Source organism: Pleurodeles waltl, chromosome 9, assembly GCF_031143425.1.
Source record: "Pleurodeles waltl isolate 20211129_DDA chromosome 9, aPleWal1.hap1.20221129, whole genome shotgun sequence".
NCBI classification, from domain to species: Eukaryota; Metazoa; Chordata; class Amphibia; order Caudata; family Salamandridae; genus Pleurodeles; species Pleurodeles waltl.
The window spans coordinates 410254096-410272056 of record NC_090448.1 but is presented as its reverse complement, the minus strand read 5'-3'; the positions used below and the strand labels follow the sequence as shown (position 1 = coordinate 410272056).

Below are 17961 nucleotides of genomic sequence, written 5' to 3'. Positions count from 1 at the left end.
ATTTTTGTTCTAGGAAGTGGTTTGAATTGCTACGTACCTTAAAGCCTGCCGGTTGGAAGTGACCACCTAAGAACTTAACTACAGTATTTTCTTAACTGCTGTGTGCACATTGAATAAAGAGCTTAAATAAAAACATGTAGTACGCATTCAATTTCTAGTGCTGCGTACGCTTGGCGAGGACTTTATCTAATTAGGCGTGTGGTGGATGGTTTAGTGTACTAGTCTGGGTTCTCCACGTGGCTGCACAGAACCTGTTGCAGTGGGACGTTCACCAATTAATACATTAATTTGAATCTGCATCTTGTATCAGGAAATCCCTGTGTAATGCTTGAAGTGCTAAGTGACTAGGTGTTAATGAGCTTCAGGATGCTGCCTGGACAGACAGAAGCTTGGTGTCTTGAGGTGGTTGGAGAGGATGTATGCCCTATATTTCTGGAGGGAGTAGATGCCATTGATTGTTATAACCATGCTTTGAGGGTGTGCTGAAATCAGTAAGATGGTGCATCGAGGCTCTGTTGTAGGTTGCTGCTGTAATTGCGAGATCTTAAGAGATCCTCAAGGTAACCTCTTCTGGTAAACGACATAGGGGTCCCGTGGCCATAGTGTTTTTGAGGGGGGAGTTTGCACCTCTAGTCCGATCAATTAATTGTGCTGTAGTAATGGCAGAGAACGTTGGTGTTGTGGGCAGTACAGTATCACACTAATCCCTTGGTAGTTGGATGCCACTGCTGTCACCAGCCTTTAACAAACTTGTGCTGGCTACTAGGTGTGGTGGAAAGGTGATGTAGAACATCAAACAATATTTAGAGGGACCATTACCTACCAGCCACCAGTAGCAAGGTGCCTGGTGTTTGTACATGAGACTGGGAAATAAAAGCTGTAAATGATTTTATTGAACCCAGAGAAAGTGTTTGTTTGGGGGGGGGGGGGGGGGGGGGGAGATTCCATATTTTTTATTTTTTATTTATTTTTTTTTAAATTGTTTTATTCAGTTAAACACAAATCAAAGAAACATACATTAATTCAGCAGATCTCTCGACAGGTGGATAAGGATATATAAGGGTCATTACACATCATATAACTACTGTGGTATCCCGTATCACAGATGTGACTCTACCGGTATCTCTCTCTATATGCTGATACCCAGGGATCCGTTCCAGGAAAAAGAAAGGGAAGAAAAAAGTCCTCCATAGCGGAGGGATGCAACAGTCCACCACTCCGTAGAAGGGCAAGGGCAGCTACGCCCTATGGTGTTAATCTAACCACGTCGAGTAGAAAGAACTGCAAAAAGATAACAATTGCAAAACCTCTAAAAAACAGGCAGGTGGAGGACACAGCCACATCACGCAGGGCTATCTCACAGCAAGGAAACACGCATGATTCGGGGGGGGGATTGAGGCACGCAGATAAGGGACGTCAGTCACACAACACTCTCAGTCTGCGTCGCCAGGTATTCATTTAAAGGGCTCCAGATATCTTTAGGGCGGGATCTCTCTGGCATGAGTTCCCAGAATACTAACAGCTGATCATGGCAAAAAGCAGCATCTCGCAACCAATCCGCTCTACAGGGGGCCCTCCCCGCCCAAGCACATTGAGACTCTTCGCTTAGCCAGCAGCATGAGAAGGCCTACTAGACGTCTATGCGGGCCATGAACCTCGTCCATATATCCCAACAGCGCTATCTTAGGAGAGAGGGGTATCTCCTCCTCTGTCATTTCAACAATCGACCGTCTTATCTCCTCCCAGAACTTATACACTTCCGCACACTCCCATGCCAGGTGAAGGAAGCCCGCGTCCAGAGCTCCGCACCGGGCGCAGCGTGAGTCCGCCAGCAGTCCCATGGAGTGTAGTTTCCTAGACGTATAATATATTCGGTGCAGAAACTTAAAGTGTAGCAAGCGCAGTCTATAATTCGGAGACAATGCCCTCATATGAGCACAGCAGCTGCGCCACATCGCTTCCGGGATAGGCTCCCCCACATCTCTCTCCCATGCAGCCCGAGCGGATATCACAAGGCCGCTCCCCTGCTCCTGCACAGCATTATACAGCTTAGTTATCAACTTGGAGGGGGATCTCGCGCTACAGAGTGCCTCCAGAGCCCGAAACTCCGAGGGAGCATCCAGCTCTTCAAAAAAACGTTCCCGCAGCAAAGCGCGGACACGGAGACCACAACAACGCTGCAGCGGGGGTGCCATCACAGTTCGAGAGTGCACCAGGAACATCCAACAGCCGACCGTCTACCACCCAGTCTCCCAGCACCGACAAGTCAGCGTCTCGTAGAAACCCACGCACCCCTCCATCACGGAACATCTGGGCATCTGCCACCGCCATAACAGGCAGCGATGGAGCAAAGGGAACCGGCAACCCAGCCCGCCGCATCAACACTCTCCATGCCCCGGCAGTGCAGGAGATCGTGTCTATACCTCTAGAACGTGGGAGAACCCGTCTGCCGAGCACACATACCAAGCCGTCAGGCCAGACAGAATCACTCTCCGGTGCAAGGTGTGGCATATAATACAATAGTACATAATACAATAGTACGTAATACAATAGCAAGGTGTGTACAATATAAACGGGGCATATAAAACATGCTAGGTAACGCTTACTGAATTACTCGTAGAAAATACTCCGGTTGGGTAGGCCACGATGCTCATTTTACAGACACTAAACCCTAAAGGAAGCACTTACAAATATAAACGTAGCAGGTGCCCCAGTTGAAGCTCAGCTTCTGGAAAGGACAAGCCACCCTAACTCTTGGGCTTGGCAAAGATAAAGCAAGGCTGTGCGCTCAGAGATTCCAAAGCAGAAACAATCTAGAATCCTACCTGGAGGTGAATTGATGATGTACTGGAGCGTAATCTGTATCTGACTGTGACGCTCGGTTTCTATCTTCCTCTCCTGAAGACACAGAGTTGAAGGTTCTCCCTTTATAAAGCACCTGTAAGCTCTGCCCGCTGAACCACGCCCCGTCTACACTCGTAGTAGGTATTGGAATTCCCGCCTCTTACCAGGATGATGGACAGCTTTCCAAACGACCCCACTGCGTTTACCGACGATTCCGGTGGTGCGTTGTTGATGCGCAGGAGCACATATCCACAAAGACGTACTAGTAACAATCACATTGCCGAAGGCACACAAGGTTCCTGGAAACGTTTCTCCCTTGGTCCATCACGTAGCCTCAGTGTACAACATAAACAGGGCATATAAAACATGCTAGGTAACGCTTACTGAATTACTCGTAGAAAATAATCCGGTTGGGTAGGCCACGATGCTCATTTTACAGACACTAAACCTCAACAGGAAGCACTTACAAATATAAACGTAGCAGGTGCCCCAGTTGAAGCTCAGCTTCTGGAAAGCACAAGCCACCCTAACTCCTGGGCTTGGCAAAGATAAAGCAAGGCTGTGCGCTCAGAGATTCCAAAGCAGAAAACAATCTAGAATCCTTCCTGGAGGTGAACTGATGATGTACTGGAGCGTAATCTGTATCTGACTGTGACGCGCGGTTTCTATCTTCCTCTCCTGGAGAAACAGAGTTGAAGGTTCTCCCTTTATAAAGCACCTGTAAGCTCCGCCCGCTGAGCCACGCCCCGTCCACCCTCGAAGTAGGTAAAGGAATTCCCGCCTTTTACCTTTTTACCAGGATGATGGACAGCTTTCCAAAATGACCCCACTGCGTTTTACCGCCGATTCAAGTGGTGCGTTGTTGATGCGCAGAAGCACGAGGACATCTCCACAAAGACGCACTAGTAACAATAACATTCCCAAAGGCACACAAGGTTGCTGGAGACGTTTACCCCGTGGCCCATCACGTACCCCTAGTGTACAATATAAACACAAAATCGTTTTTGTAGTAGGTTCTCCCTTTTATAAAGCACCTGTAAGCTCCGCCCGCTGAGCCACGCCCCATCCACCCTCGAAGTAGGTAAAGGAATTCCCCGCCTTTTACCACGATGATGGACAGCTCTCCAAACGACCCCACAGCGTTTACCGCCGATTCCGGTGGTGCGTTGTTGATGCTCAGAAGCACGAGGACATATCCACAAAGACGCACTAGTAACAATCACATTGCCAATGGCACACAAGGTTTGCTGGAGACGTTTTTTACCCCGTGGCCCATCACGTACTCTTACTGTACAATATAAACGGGGCGTATAAAACATGCTAGGTAACGCTTACTGACATACTCGTAGAAAATACTCCGGTTGGGTAGGCCACGATGCTCATTTTACAGAAACTAAACCAATAACAATAAAATACACACACACTCTTTTAAACCTGTCTGACTAAGTATTTTTTACCCATGATTCTAATTATGTATTGTATGTGCATATGTGTGTTTTATTCGTGTGTGTGTGTATAAATATATATATATATATATATATATGTGTATGCATGTGTATATGTTGTTTCTGTGCCTGGCATGTTTGTGGATCATTGCATGGCTCCTGATATCTATGAATTTCTGCTCTCTTTTTATCACACTTATCTACCCATCACTCTTATGTCATGTCTCTATCAAACTATCCTCCATTCTCACTCGGACTCATCCCAAATCCCTTCGACCACTTTCATCTCCTAAATATCTCTGCCTAAGCTCTTCCCCTCCACCTCCACATCTAACTCACCAAACCTCACTCTACCTCTGTGACCTCCCACACAACCCTACTAAATTCTCCTGCATTCGTCTCACCCTACTTCTATGCTCTCCCTAACCCATCCACATCCTCTTTCCCCTCCGCTCCCCTATTATTCATCTCAAGCCTTTGGATTGAGTAAATGAAGGATAAACTCCCAATTAACACTTCTGGATTTCTTTCCTCCTCCACCCCTCCATTACTCCAGTCAATCTAACTAACAAACTCTCATATCTGCAACTCAAATTAACTCATAATAATACTAAAACTGTACTCCTTATTAAATTATACTAATCCATCACTAATTCTTGTTGGGTACCGGAGTAGCGTGCTACTCATCGAAAAGCGCTTCGACGCCTCGTCAGGGGTAGTAAGCGCTATATAATTACAATTACAATATAACTGGTCGGATTCAGCCAGTAGTACGCAAAATGTGCCTGTGCACAGTGATAATATAACTGCAGGTCTGGGGCTGCAAATCCACCTCGCTCAAATGGCAGCGTCAATTTCTCCCAGGCGATGCAAGGCTGTTTACCGGCCCACGCCAGCCGCACAAGCGCAGATCTCAGGCGCCGGAAATAAGCCTTCGTGAGTGGCAGGGGAAGATTCACGAATAAATACAAAAATTTAGGGAGTACCACAATCTTAGCAATAGCAATGCGACCGGTCAGCGAAAGGGGCAGGGCTTTCCAGATCTCCACTTTTTCCTCTAGCCATGTCAGCGCTGTCCCGTAATTAGCAAGCCGAAGCGTTTCCGCGTCGCAGCACAAGTGTATGCCCAGATAGCGCACTGGCCCATCTGCCCAAACCAGAGGGTATCGCGAATCAAATCTCTCCACGCTAGGGGTTAGTGGCAGGATCATTGATTTCGACCAATTGATAGTGACCCCAGAAAAGTTCCCAAAGCGAACAATCTCATCTAGTAAAATATCTAGATTTTGCCCTAGATTGCGCACGTATATCGCAATATCATCTGCGTATAAGGATATCAAGACAGGGCGTTGCCTGAACTGTAGGCCGCTATTACTATATTTCTGTCTCAGTCCTGCCGCCAGAGGCTCCATAGCAGCCGCAAAAAGAAGCGGAGACAGCGGGCAGCCCTGTCGCTTTCCCCGCGAGACCAGGAATGGGGCAGATATGCCGCCATTAAGCCGCAACCTGGCAGTAGGCAGAGTGTACAACAGCCTGATCCAGTTCACAAAACGCGCGCTGAGACCCACTCGGTTCAGAAGTGCAAACATATATTCCCAGGCCAGAGAGTCAAAGGCTTTGGCCGCATCAAGAAACACTGCAGCCACATCATCGCCTGTCTCTAGTGATCCCAGCACCGCAAAGAAAGTACGCAGATTATGGCTCGTGGATCTCCCGGGAATAAAGCCCGATTGATCCGGGAGCACCATTCTAGAGAGTAGTGGCTGTAGTCGGGTCGCTATCATTTTTGCGAGAATCTTATTATCAATGTTTATCATGGAGAGTGGGCGGTACGAATCGCATCGTGTCGGGTCCTTCCCAGGTTTCAAAACAGTTATTATTAAAGCCTCCCGGAGGGAGGTCGGAAGCGACCCAGTCTCCAGGGACTCCTCATACACCTCCGGCAAATAGAGGGCAAGGATGTCCCCATATTCTTTATAGAAGGCAGGGGTTAAACCGCCCTGCCCGGAGACTTATCCCCAGGTAGGCTTTGGATCGCCGCCACCACCTCCTCTACTGTGAACGGCATATCCAGATACATCCTATGTGCCTCCTCAAACCATACTAACGCAATGCTCTCAAAATACTCCTTCATATCTGCCTCCCTAAGATCCGCCGGAGGAGCGTATAGCTGCGAGAAAAATTTAGTAAATACCTGCATCACGCCTCCCGCTCCAGTCACCCTGTCTCCCTCAGTATCTATCACCTCAGTGACGTAATTGCTGGCCCAGGGTCTGCGCAATAATCCCGCTAGTGTCCTCCCGGCTCTCTCACCCTCACCATGCCTGCGCATGTCTCCCAAGGAAGCAAACCTCTCGGAGAGAGGCCTCCTCATACAGTGACACCTCACGCCTGATTTCGGCAAGCACCTCGTTTGACCATGTCACCTCTAAGCGCCGCTCCAGGTCTCCAAGCCTCCTTTCAATATCAGCCATCTCCCGCCTTAGGGTTTTTAATATCCCATGCTGCTTTGCAAGACACACCCCACGAATAACCACTTTAAACGCCTCCCATACCGTGCCAGGGGAGTCCATCGACCCTCGGTTCTCCTAAAAAAATAACCGAATAGCCTCCCGTACCTCCCCTCGGAAAGTGTCGTCCCGGAGAGCACCACTAGGCAGCCGCCACATCACCATCTGTTGTAGCCCACTGGGTATTGCCAGGTATAATAACACCGGTGAGTGATCTGACAGCGTGCAGGGAAGATGGTCTATTGCTCTTGTCCAGGCCTCCACATCTCTAGTGCCCAGCCATCGATCAATACGGGACCAACTGCTATGGAAGTAATTCAGGCAAGTGCCCTCTCGCACACCTGTATGTCTCTGCCTCCACAGATCTACCAGCGCGCCACTATCCATCACTGCTGTCAATGACCTTGCTGAAGAAACATGTTGCATCTTGGCCGCACTCTCCCGGTCCAGCCGCGCATCCAGAACAACATTAAAATCACCGCCCCAGCTCCCAGCGACTCTACTTGGCGCCATAGAAAAAACTCCGGGTCATCCACATTTGGCCCATATACTGCCACTAGTCGGCAAGCCCTGTCTAACAGCACTCCGCTCAGTATTACGTATCTCCCATTAGGGTCAGAAATAATTTTGCGCGTGCGCCACTGCAGCCCTTTACGGATAATGATTGCAACCCCACGGGCGTAGCTAGAGTATGCAGCATGGTAAGCCTCCCCAACCCAGCCAGCTTTCAGCCTCCCAACTGTCGATGCCATCAGATGCGTTTCTTGTACCATACAGATGTCAATGCCATGACGCTTAACATAAGCCATCACCAGCCGGGCCTTTCGATTATCATTAAGTCCCCGCACATTCCATGTCAAGCATCTCACAGCAGAGGAAACATCATCCCCCATCCAGAACCACAGTCATACAACCCTGCACATGGACACAGCCCCCCACCTGCCGATAACTTAACAAGAAAAGAACCAGGAACATTTCCCAATTAGCCCCCTCCTCCCACCCAGGCCCCCCAATTGGACCCTCGTAGTATCCCATCCAACCTTCCCTAAAGCCCAAACTGCAGGCATGTAACAAAACATAACCGGAATCATCCGTGGGGCAGAAGCCTGCCATACAGCTCTCCGCCCAGATGGTCTAGGGGAGAGGGGCCACGGGCAAACAGCAGCTACACATCAGGGGCGGGTCACGGAGCGGACCCTCACACCCCCACAGCCTCAGCGGCAACGGAGTCTCAAACCCAGCACTTAATCATTGTCACTGAGAGAGGCGTCTTCGGACCCCACCCCCCCCCGGCGCCCCCGCCCCGCCCCGCCCCCGTTGCTTAGGTAATCGTCTTGCGAACTTATTCACCTGCTTTGGATCTGAGAAATACAGCACTTTGCCTTCATGTCGCACCCTCAATTTAGCTGGGTATAATAGAGCAAACCCGATTCCTGCCTGGCTAAGGAGGCGCTTTGTCGGTAGGAAAGCCCGCCTCTGAGCTTGTACACCTGGGGTATAATCGGGAAAGAAGTTAATTTCGGAGTTCAGATTCCATACTCTTAACACACTAAATTATTCCTATATTAAAAAGTGTTTTCCATGCAACATTGCAAAAGGTATGTCATGTGCAACAAGTATGACTTGCCTTTACTCTTTGCGCTTATTGGAGCCAGTTTTTGGCTCCATCCTGTGTTAAAAAGCCACGACTAATCTAAGAAATGCATAGTTCAGACTGATGCTTTTGAGGAAGGGGTTGGGACAGTTCTTTCACAGCTTGACACGGGGGGCAAGATCAACTAGACTTTTTCATATGCAGAAGGTTTCCCCCCCCCCCCCCCCCCCCCCTTCCTTTTGGTGAGGCGCTGGTCAGCTGTAGCCTTTGCTGTAGTTTGTACCTTGGAAGTTGAGGCCATACCTGTTTGGCACTTGCACCATTGTGCAGACAGACCACAAGTCCTTTCAGTGGCTCGAACAAATGAGGGGACAACCCAAATTGTTAGGGTCTTCCATATCACCACAGGGAATGGACTATACAGTGGAACATATGCCTGTTAGCAAACACTCCAGCGCAGATGGACTCCTGATATTTTTAGTAAAGACCAAACTCATCTGGGACCTGGTTAGCCTTGTCTGTTTTGGAGGCATGGTGGTCCCTATTTTTTTTAAGCTTCACTGGGGTCCCTTCTAACTTGGTAACTACCTATTTTGTCCCACAATTTGCATACTGGTCCCCCATGCCAGGCAAGCACCTAGTATATGGTACCCAGGGCATTGGGATACCAGGGGATCCCTATGGGCTACAGTAGTTTATTCTGCCACCCATAAGGAGCCCATGCAAAGGGTACTGCAGACCTGTCATTGTAGGCTGCATGAAACAGGTGCATTCACCTGTTTAAACTACAGGTTACTGTCACCCCTATAGTAGGTCCCCTCAGCTCAGAGGGTAGGGTGCAGGTACCTGTGTTGAGGCAAACTTCAGGTCCATTTTCCTGGACCTCATGAGTGATGACATTTTACACATGTACTGCAATAGGTCACTACCTGTGTCAGCTATGTAATGGTAACTCGGAACATTGGCATGTTTAGTATCAAAGACAGGGCTTGAAAAATATATTTAAAAGTTACTAGACTTCTTTCCCTCCCCCGGCTCTAGTGCAAAATTGTCCAATGGAAAGGTAGTGATTACTCCCATGTCAATCACCATGCCCCTCCAGAGGGTCTCTGGGTTCGACCATCTTGTTGCCAAGTTTAGCAGGTAACTAAGAATATTTAAGTGGCCCTGCAAGTGAGTCCCCTACTGATAGGTGCTTACCTGGTTAGGTGACCAATTCCCCCCCCCCTCTTCACTACTCTTTCAGGGGTATTTAGGGTCTCTTATGGGTGAGGTCCTCAGCTTGCAGGACTCCAGCAGGATTCCTCTGCAACTTCTAATTTGGCTTCTGGCCACTGGAAGTGCGCCTGGACCCTCCAGGAACTGACAATGCTGCCATCAACCAAGAACACTCTTCTGCAACTTTGTTTCCACTGCTCCTACTAGCTTTGCAACATTTCCCTGGCTGTGCCTCCTTAGAAGATAGCAACCCTTCAGCCTGCACAAGGAGGAGTCTCCCTTGGAGTAAAGGAGTCATTCCCCTGCATCCTCATGTGGCAAACGACCAGCTGTGTGGATATTCCTCATCTTTAGCTGTGTGGATCCTGAATTATGGGTGGTGGTCTGGAGTAATCCTTTCTGCCAGCAGTCCAACTTTGCTTTCACATGCAGGAGAGTACCCTGTGCACCTCATCCCTTGTAGCTGCCATGGCTTGTTTGTATCTCCTTTAAAGGATTCAGTGATGTGTAACTCCAGTTCTCTCATATCCATCCTGTGATGCTCTGCCCTCTTCATTGTTCTCCTGCGGCATGGGACCCCTTTCTGTAGTGCTGTGTGAGCTCCTTCTGTGACTCCTGTGGGTGCTGCCTCTGCTCCTGTGATGCTGAGGGTCCCCTGTGACCCCCCCCCCCCCGCCTTGCTGGTCCCTGGCAGCACCAGTTTTCCACTAACTGAGTATGTCTTTGCCAAAGCTTGGTGGAATTCCTGCACGGACACCTGTCTGCAATTTTCACTCCGGTGTGGGACAACTTCTGCATCCATCAGGAACTATTCTCCAGCTGCAGTGCTGACCTGATCATCACTGTTGACCAACTCTTGCAAGTACAGCGGGGTGGGTAGTAGCTCCTACTCCTCCTGGACTCCACTGACTTTTGGACTCAGGAATCTACTGCTGATTTCATACAGTCTTGTCTGGGTGTCTTTTTCCTCCTTTTGGGTGGTTTGGGGAAAATTCAGTGAATTACAACTGAGTTTTTACTAAACTGTTTACAAAGCCCTTCAGAAATAACAATGTGTTTTGTGCTCCTTATTCTGGCGTACACTGTTCATTTAAATGTGCTCTAGAAAAACGCTCCTCCTACCCCAGTATCAAGAAAGATTATCTCACAAATCCTCCCTTCGAAGTCAGAGAAAGACAAGTAAACCAGTGCCTTAGCAGACAGTGCCTGGCATTTGATGTAGGTCTCTGAAAGCACAGCACATATGCAAAGATTCCCATGGCTGATTACAGAAAAGGAGGACTCTGAAGGATGCTTTAAATAAGGGTTGGTCAAGGGAAGGTGTGAATTCAAGCTGGACAGCCTGACCTTGGTTGAATAAACCATAGCAATCAATCCTATCCTACCACAATAAATCATCCCAAAACGGCAACTACTAGGACTGTCTGCTATATTCAAATAGCATAGTGATTTGCTAAGCAAATGTCAATGAACAGTGTTGACTTTCACGTTGGGATCAGAACTGTGGTATTGATGGAATGTATAAATCGCTGGAGAGATGCAGTATATTAATTCCACTTTTGGACTTCATTGTAGATTGAGAAAAGACCAGTGCCGCACCACAGATCCAGGTCATCTGTCCCAGGGAATTTTATTTTCTATGCCATCTTCCACATCCTGGACCCATTTCCGTGTGCCTCCGGAGTCCGAGCCTTTCGCTACGCACCTCTTCTCTAGAGTGCAAACGTTTGCTTTATTTTATACTTAGTTTTTATGACATCTACGCAGAGTAACCATGCACTTTGCCCTAGTTGTACTGTTGGTGACATTCACCAGGTATCAGTTCACCACTTCCAGGCAGAACCCTGCTTCTTTCGGACATTCCAGATGAGAGTATATGGCCTCTGGGTCCCCCACATTTGGGACAGCAGCTCCAGTTATTCAATGCAACACTGCTGGTGTCATATGTTTTATGTATTTAAAGTGTGACAATCAAATCCTAGTGTTGCAGGACACTTCTTGAATTAACAGTTTGTTGCCTCCCACTGTAAAGCGGTGGTTGCAGCCTGTCTCCCATTTTGTGCGAGCGTGTAGTGGGTGTTAGGACACCCACAGTCTAATCATCCTGCCCTGGCCACTGTATGCCTGTACCAGCGCTGCCAAAGTGGTGAATTTCGCCAGGTGTGCCTTCGTAACCACCCCTTACAATTTGCACAGCGTTTACTTTATAGCACTGTATTGTTTCCGTACCAACCCCTTGTGCAGTAGTATGCCCTCGCTGACTCTAGGAGGGCATTGCGTCCGTTTCCCATACATCAGCCAGAGTGAGGCAGCCACCCCTCTCATCCATATGCCATTCTAGGTGGAAGAACTCCAGAAGGCTCCATCGTCACATGTGCGGGTGTGTTTACCCATTGTCTGCAGTATCTGCTCCAGAGTCTCAACGTGTCGCGGATCATGTGCGAGTGGTCATTCGGAGCTCGCATCAGTTCAAATAATTTTACAGGGAGATTCTTTGCATCTAAGTGGCCATGCCAGTGTCTACTCTGCACCAACCAGACACACACTAAATGTGCTGCTAGGTAGCAAGCTTCTAAATCAGGGCTGTCATGCCACCCTCTTACTATGCACACCCTAATCCAAACCCATTTCTCAAGATCATTTTTTTATTCCAGTTTTGTACTGCTCTCAAAACCGGTTCTGTTAAGTACCACGTGTTGCCAGTAGCTGCTATGTGAATATGTTTAACTATATTATCATGTTCAATGGCATGTGTAGCTGCAGATACACATGCTTTGCACATCCCGCCATCTAGTGTTTGGCTCGGTGTGTTACAAGTTGTTTTTCTTCGAAGAAGTCTTTTCGAGTCACGAGATCGAGGGACTCCTCCCCTTTCGGCTCCATTGCGCATGGGCGTCGACTCCATCTTAGATTGTTTTCTTTCCGCCATCGGATTCGGACGTGTTTCTTTTTGCTTCGCGCTTCGGTTCAGAAAGTTAGTGAAAAACTCGGAAAATTTGACGGTATTGTTTGCGTTCGGTATCTGGTTAGTTACAACAGATCAACACCGAATTTTGAAGAGCTCCGGCGGCCCTTCGGGGTTTTCGATTCCCCGGCGGGGCCTGGTCGGCCCGACCGCATGAGTCTTCAAGGCTAATGGAACGGACCCCATTCCGCTTCTACCCTGAATGTCACAACAAGTATCCTTGTACAGATCAGCATTTGGTCTGTAATTTGGGTTTGTCGCCAGAACACAAAGAGGATACCTGTGAGGCCTGTCGAGCATTTTGGTCCAGAAAGACCTTAAGGGACCGAAGAGCAAGAAGACTACAGATGGCGTCGGTGCCGACAGGACAAAAACACATGGAGGAAGAAGAGGAAGCCTTCTCCATCGAGGATTCGGACTCGGAAGAGGTCGATCGTGAACAGACGCCGACAAACGTGACTAAGACGTCAATACACAAGACTCACGTAAAGCCCAGGGGACGCCACCGCCAACAGGCCATGGCTTAACCCGAAAAATAGGTGACCGGGCATCGGCACCGAAAAAGGGCATGCATGTGTCGAAGTCATCCGACTCCGGTCGAGATACCGGCACAGAGCAGAGTCGACCCAGAGACACCGGGTCTGAGCAATCTCGGCACCGAGAGAGCGGCACTGAACCAAGTCGGCACTGAGAAATCAGTACGCCGAAGAGCAAAAAAGTGTTGGCGGAACCGAAAAAGGCAGCCGAAAAGGTTTCGATACCGAAACATCCAGCTTCGGAACCGAAATCAAGTTCCTACACAGAGGAACAAGGCCTGTCCTCACAAATGCAAACACATAGATTTGGACAGGAACTGGAGACAATGGAGCCAGACCACACACAAAGAAGGCTCCACATCCAAAAAGAAACAGGGAAGATCAGTACTCTCCCTCCGATTCGAATGAAATGAAAACTTGCCTTACAAAAGAAAGACAAGCAGCCACAGGCGAAGGTGGCTAAACAAGTAACCCCGCCACCATCTCCACAACGCTCCCCACAACCATCACCGGTAGCCACTCCACCAGTGATGCAATCCCCAGCTCATACAGGGATGAGTCAGGGTGATCCAGACGCGTGGGATCTCTATGATGCCCCAGTGTCAGATAACAGTCCCGACTGTTATCAGGCTAGACCGTCACCACCAGAGGATAGTACAGCCTACGCACAGGTGGTGGCAAGGGCAGTGGCGTTTCATAATGTCAGCCTGTATGCTGAGCCAATTGAAGACGACTTTCTATTTAAAACACTGTCGTCCACACACAGCCAGTACCAGAGCCTCCCCATGCTACCTGGAATGCTAAAACACTCCAAACAAGTGTTTGAGGAGCCTGTGAAAGGAAGGGCCATTACTCCAAGGGTGGAGAAAAAATATAAACCACCACCAACAGACCCCGTGTACATCACACAACAGTTAACACCAGACTCAATGGTAGTATTGGCAGCACGCAAGAGGGCGAACTCACACACCTCAGGAGATGCACCACCTCCAGACAAAGAGAGTCGTAAGTTCGACGCGGCAGGGAAAAGAGTGGCGGCACAGGCAGCAAACCAGTGGCGTATTGCCAACTCACAGGCTTTGTTGGCCAGATATGATAGGGCTCATTGGGACGAAATGCAACACTTGATAGAACGTTTGCCCAAGGAGTTCCAAAAGAGAGCACAGCAAGTGGTGGAAGAAGGACAGAGTATCTCGAACAATCAGATACGGTCAGCAATGGATGCAGCAGACACAGCTGCTAGGACTGTAAACACAGCAGTGACAATAAGGAGACATGCATGGCTGGTTACATCAGGATTCAAGCCGGAAATGCAACAAGCCGTGCTGAATATGCCATTTAACAGACAGCAGTTGTGTGGGCCGGAGGTTGACACTGCTATCTAAAAACTTAAAAAGGACACTGATACGGCCAAAGCCATGGGCACACTCTACTCCCCACAGAGCAGAGGCACATTTCGTAAAACACCATTTCGAGGGGGGTTTTCGAGGACAAAGCACAGAACCCACAACCTCACAAACAAGGCCCACTTGTCAGGAGCCAATATCAGCGGGGAAGTTTTCGGGGACAATATAGAGGGGGATAATTCCAAAAAACTAGAGGGAAGTTCCAAAGTCCCAAAACTCCACAAAACAAGCAGTGACTTCGACATCACAAATCCCCAAGTGGGGGGGAGACTAACCAAGTTCTACAAACAATGGGAGGAAATAACAACAGACACTTGGGTCCTAGCAATTATCCAGCATGGTTATTGCACAGAATTTCTAAAAATCCCTCCAAATGTCGCACCGAAAACACACTATGTCAAAACAACACATGGATCTTCTACAACTGGAGGTCTAAGCGTTGTTACAAAAAGATGCAATAGAACTGGTACCAATTCATCAGAGAAGAACAGGAGTTTACTCGCTGTACTTTCTCATACCGAAAAAAGACAAAACTCTAAGACCTATATTAGATCTCAGAACATTAAATATCTACATCAAATCAGATCACTTTCACATGGTGACACTGCAGGACGTAATCCCATTGCTCAAACAACCAGGCTACATGACCGCACTAGACCTAAAGGATGCACACTTCCATATACTGATAAATCCTTCACACAGAAAGTACTTAAGGTTTGTATTCCAAGGGGTACATTACCAATTCAAAGTGTTGCCATTCGGGATAACAACTGCGCCAAGAGTTGTTACAAAATGCCTGGCAGTAGTGGCTGCTCATATCAGAAGGCAGCAAATACATGTGTTCCCGTACCTAGACGATTGGTTAATCAAAACCAACACTTTAGAACGGTGTTCACAACACACAAAGTATGTCATAGAAACCCTCCACAAACTAGGTTTCTCACTCAACTACAAGAAGTCACACCTTCAGCCGTGTCAGACACAGCAATACTTAGGGGCGACAATCAACACAACAAAAGGGATTGCCACTCCAAGTCCACAAAGGGTTCAGGCATTTCACAATGTAATACAGGCCATATACCCAAAACAAAAGATACAAGTGAAGATGGTGATGAAACTACTAGGCATGATGTCCTCATGCATAGCCATTGTCCCAAACGTAAGATTGCACATGCGGCCCTTACAACAGTGCCTAGCATCACAATGGTCACAGGCACCGGGTCAACTTCAAGATCTAGTGTTGATAGACCGCCAGACATACACCTCGCTTCAATGGTGGAACAATATAAATTTAAACCAAGGGCGGCCTTTCCAAGACCCGGTGCCTCAATAACAACAGATCCCTCCATGATAGGGTGGGGAGCACACCTCAACCAACACAGCATCCAAGGACAATGGGACACTCAACAGAGACAGTTTCACATAAATCACTTAGAACTACTGGCAGTATTTCTAGCGTTGAAAGCATTTCAACCTATAAGCCACAAACACATTCTTGTCAAAACAGACAACATGACAACGATGTATTATCTGAACAAACAGGGAGGAACACACTCAACACAGTTGTGTCTCCTGGCACAGAGAATATGGCATTGGGCAATTCAAATCCACATTCGCCTAATAGCGCAGTTTATTCTAGGGATTCAGAATCAGTTAGCAGACAATCTCTCTCGGGATCACCAACAAATCCACGAATGGGAGATTCACCCCCAAATGCTAAACACTTACTTCCAAAGATGGGGAACACCACAGATAGACCTATTTGCAACAAAACAATACGCAAAATGCCAAAACTTCGCATCCCGATACCCACACGATCAGTCTCAAGGCAATGCGTTATGGATGAGTTGGTCAGGGATATTTGCATACGCTTTTCCCCCTCTCCCACTCCTTCCACATCTGGTAAACAAATTGAGTCAAAACAAACTCAAACTCATACTAATAGCACCAACTTGGGCAAGCCAACCTTGGTACACAACACTACTAGACCTATCAGTAGTACCTCATGTCAAACTACCAAACAGGCCAGATCTGTTAACTCAACACAAACAACAGATCAGACACCCAAATCCAGCATCGCTGAATCTAGCAATTTGGCTCCTGAAGTCTTAGAATTCGGACATCTAGACCTCACACAGGAATGTATGTAGGTCATAAAACAAGCTAGGAAACCAACCACAAGACATTGCTATGCAAATAAGTGGAAAAGATTTGTTTATTACTGCCATAATAAACAAATACAACCCTTACACGCATCTGCTAAAGACATCGTCAGCTACCTACTGCACTTACAAAAGTCAAAGCTAGCTTTTTCATCCGTTAAAATACATCTCCCCGCAATTTCAGCTTATCTGCAAATTATGCACTCAACATCACTTTTTAGGATCCCAGTCCTAAAGGCTTTTATGGGGGGTCTAAAAAGAATTATCCCACCAAGGACGCCACCAGTTCCTTCGTGGAACCTTAACATTGTCTTAACACGGCTCATGGGTCCACCGTTTGAACCCATGCACTCATGTGAGATACAATACTTAACAAGGAAAGTAGCATTTCTAATTGCCATCACATCTCTAAGAAGAGTAAGTGAGATACAAGCATTTACCATACAAGAACCCTTTATTCAAATACACAAGCATAAAGTAGTTTTACGAACAAATCCAAAGTTCTTACCAAAGGTCATATCACCGTTCCACTTGAATCAAACCGTAGAACTACCAGTTTTCTTTCCATAACCAGATTCTGTAGCTGAAAGACCACTACATACATTAGACATCAAAAGAGCGTTAATGTACTACATTGACAGAACAAAACAAATTCGGAAAACAAAACAATTGTTTGTTGCTTTCCAGAAACCTCATACAGGGAATCCAATATCCAAACAAGGCATTGCCAGATGGATAGTTAAATGCATTCAAACCTGTTATCTCAAAGCAAAAAGAGACCTGCCTATAACACCAAAGGCACACTCAACTAGAAAGAAAGGTGCTACCATGGCCTTTCTAGGAAACATTCCAATGACTGAAATATGTAAGGCAGCCACATGGTCTACGCCTCATACGTTTACCAAGCACTACTGCGTGGATGTGTTAACAGCACAACAAGCCACAGTAGGACAAGCAGTACTAAGAACTTTGTTTCAAACAACTTCAACTCCTACAGGCTGGACCACCGCTTTTGGGGAAATAACTGCTTACTAGTCTATGCAAAGCATGTGTATCTGCAGCTACACATGCCATCGAACGGAAAATGTCACTTACCCAGTGTACATCTGTTCGTGGCATGAGAAGCTGCAGATTCACATGCGCCCACCCACCTCCCCGGGAGCCTGTAGCCGTTTGAAGTTGATCTTGAACATTTGTAAATTTGTAAATATATCGCTTTAAACCACATTATGTACATACATATTTACTCCATTGCATGGGCACTATTACTATAATACACAA

The 17961-nt window shown here is 47.6% G+C and overlaps 1 long non-coding RNA gene across 2 annotated transcripts in view; it reads left to right on the top strand.

Annotated features, from left to right (window-relative positions):
* The window catches only part of LOC138259422 (uncharacterized), a 380592-nt gene that overhangs the window by 75234 nt on the left and 287397 nt on the right, over nucleotides 1-17961 (top strand). Inside the window, exon 14 of one of the 2 annotated variants that reach the window (XR_011198721.1) lies at nucleotides 14-133. The exons of the other annotated variant lie outside the window; for it this stretch is intronic. This is a non-coding gene — a long non-coding RNA (uncharacterized lncRNA). Of the gene's footprint in view, nucleotides 1-13; nucleotides 134-17961 lie in introns of those variants that run through there. 2 annotated transcript variants of the gene reach the window in all.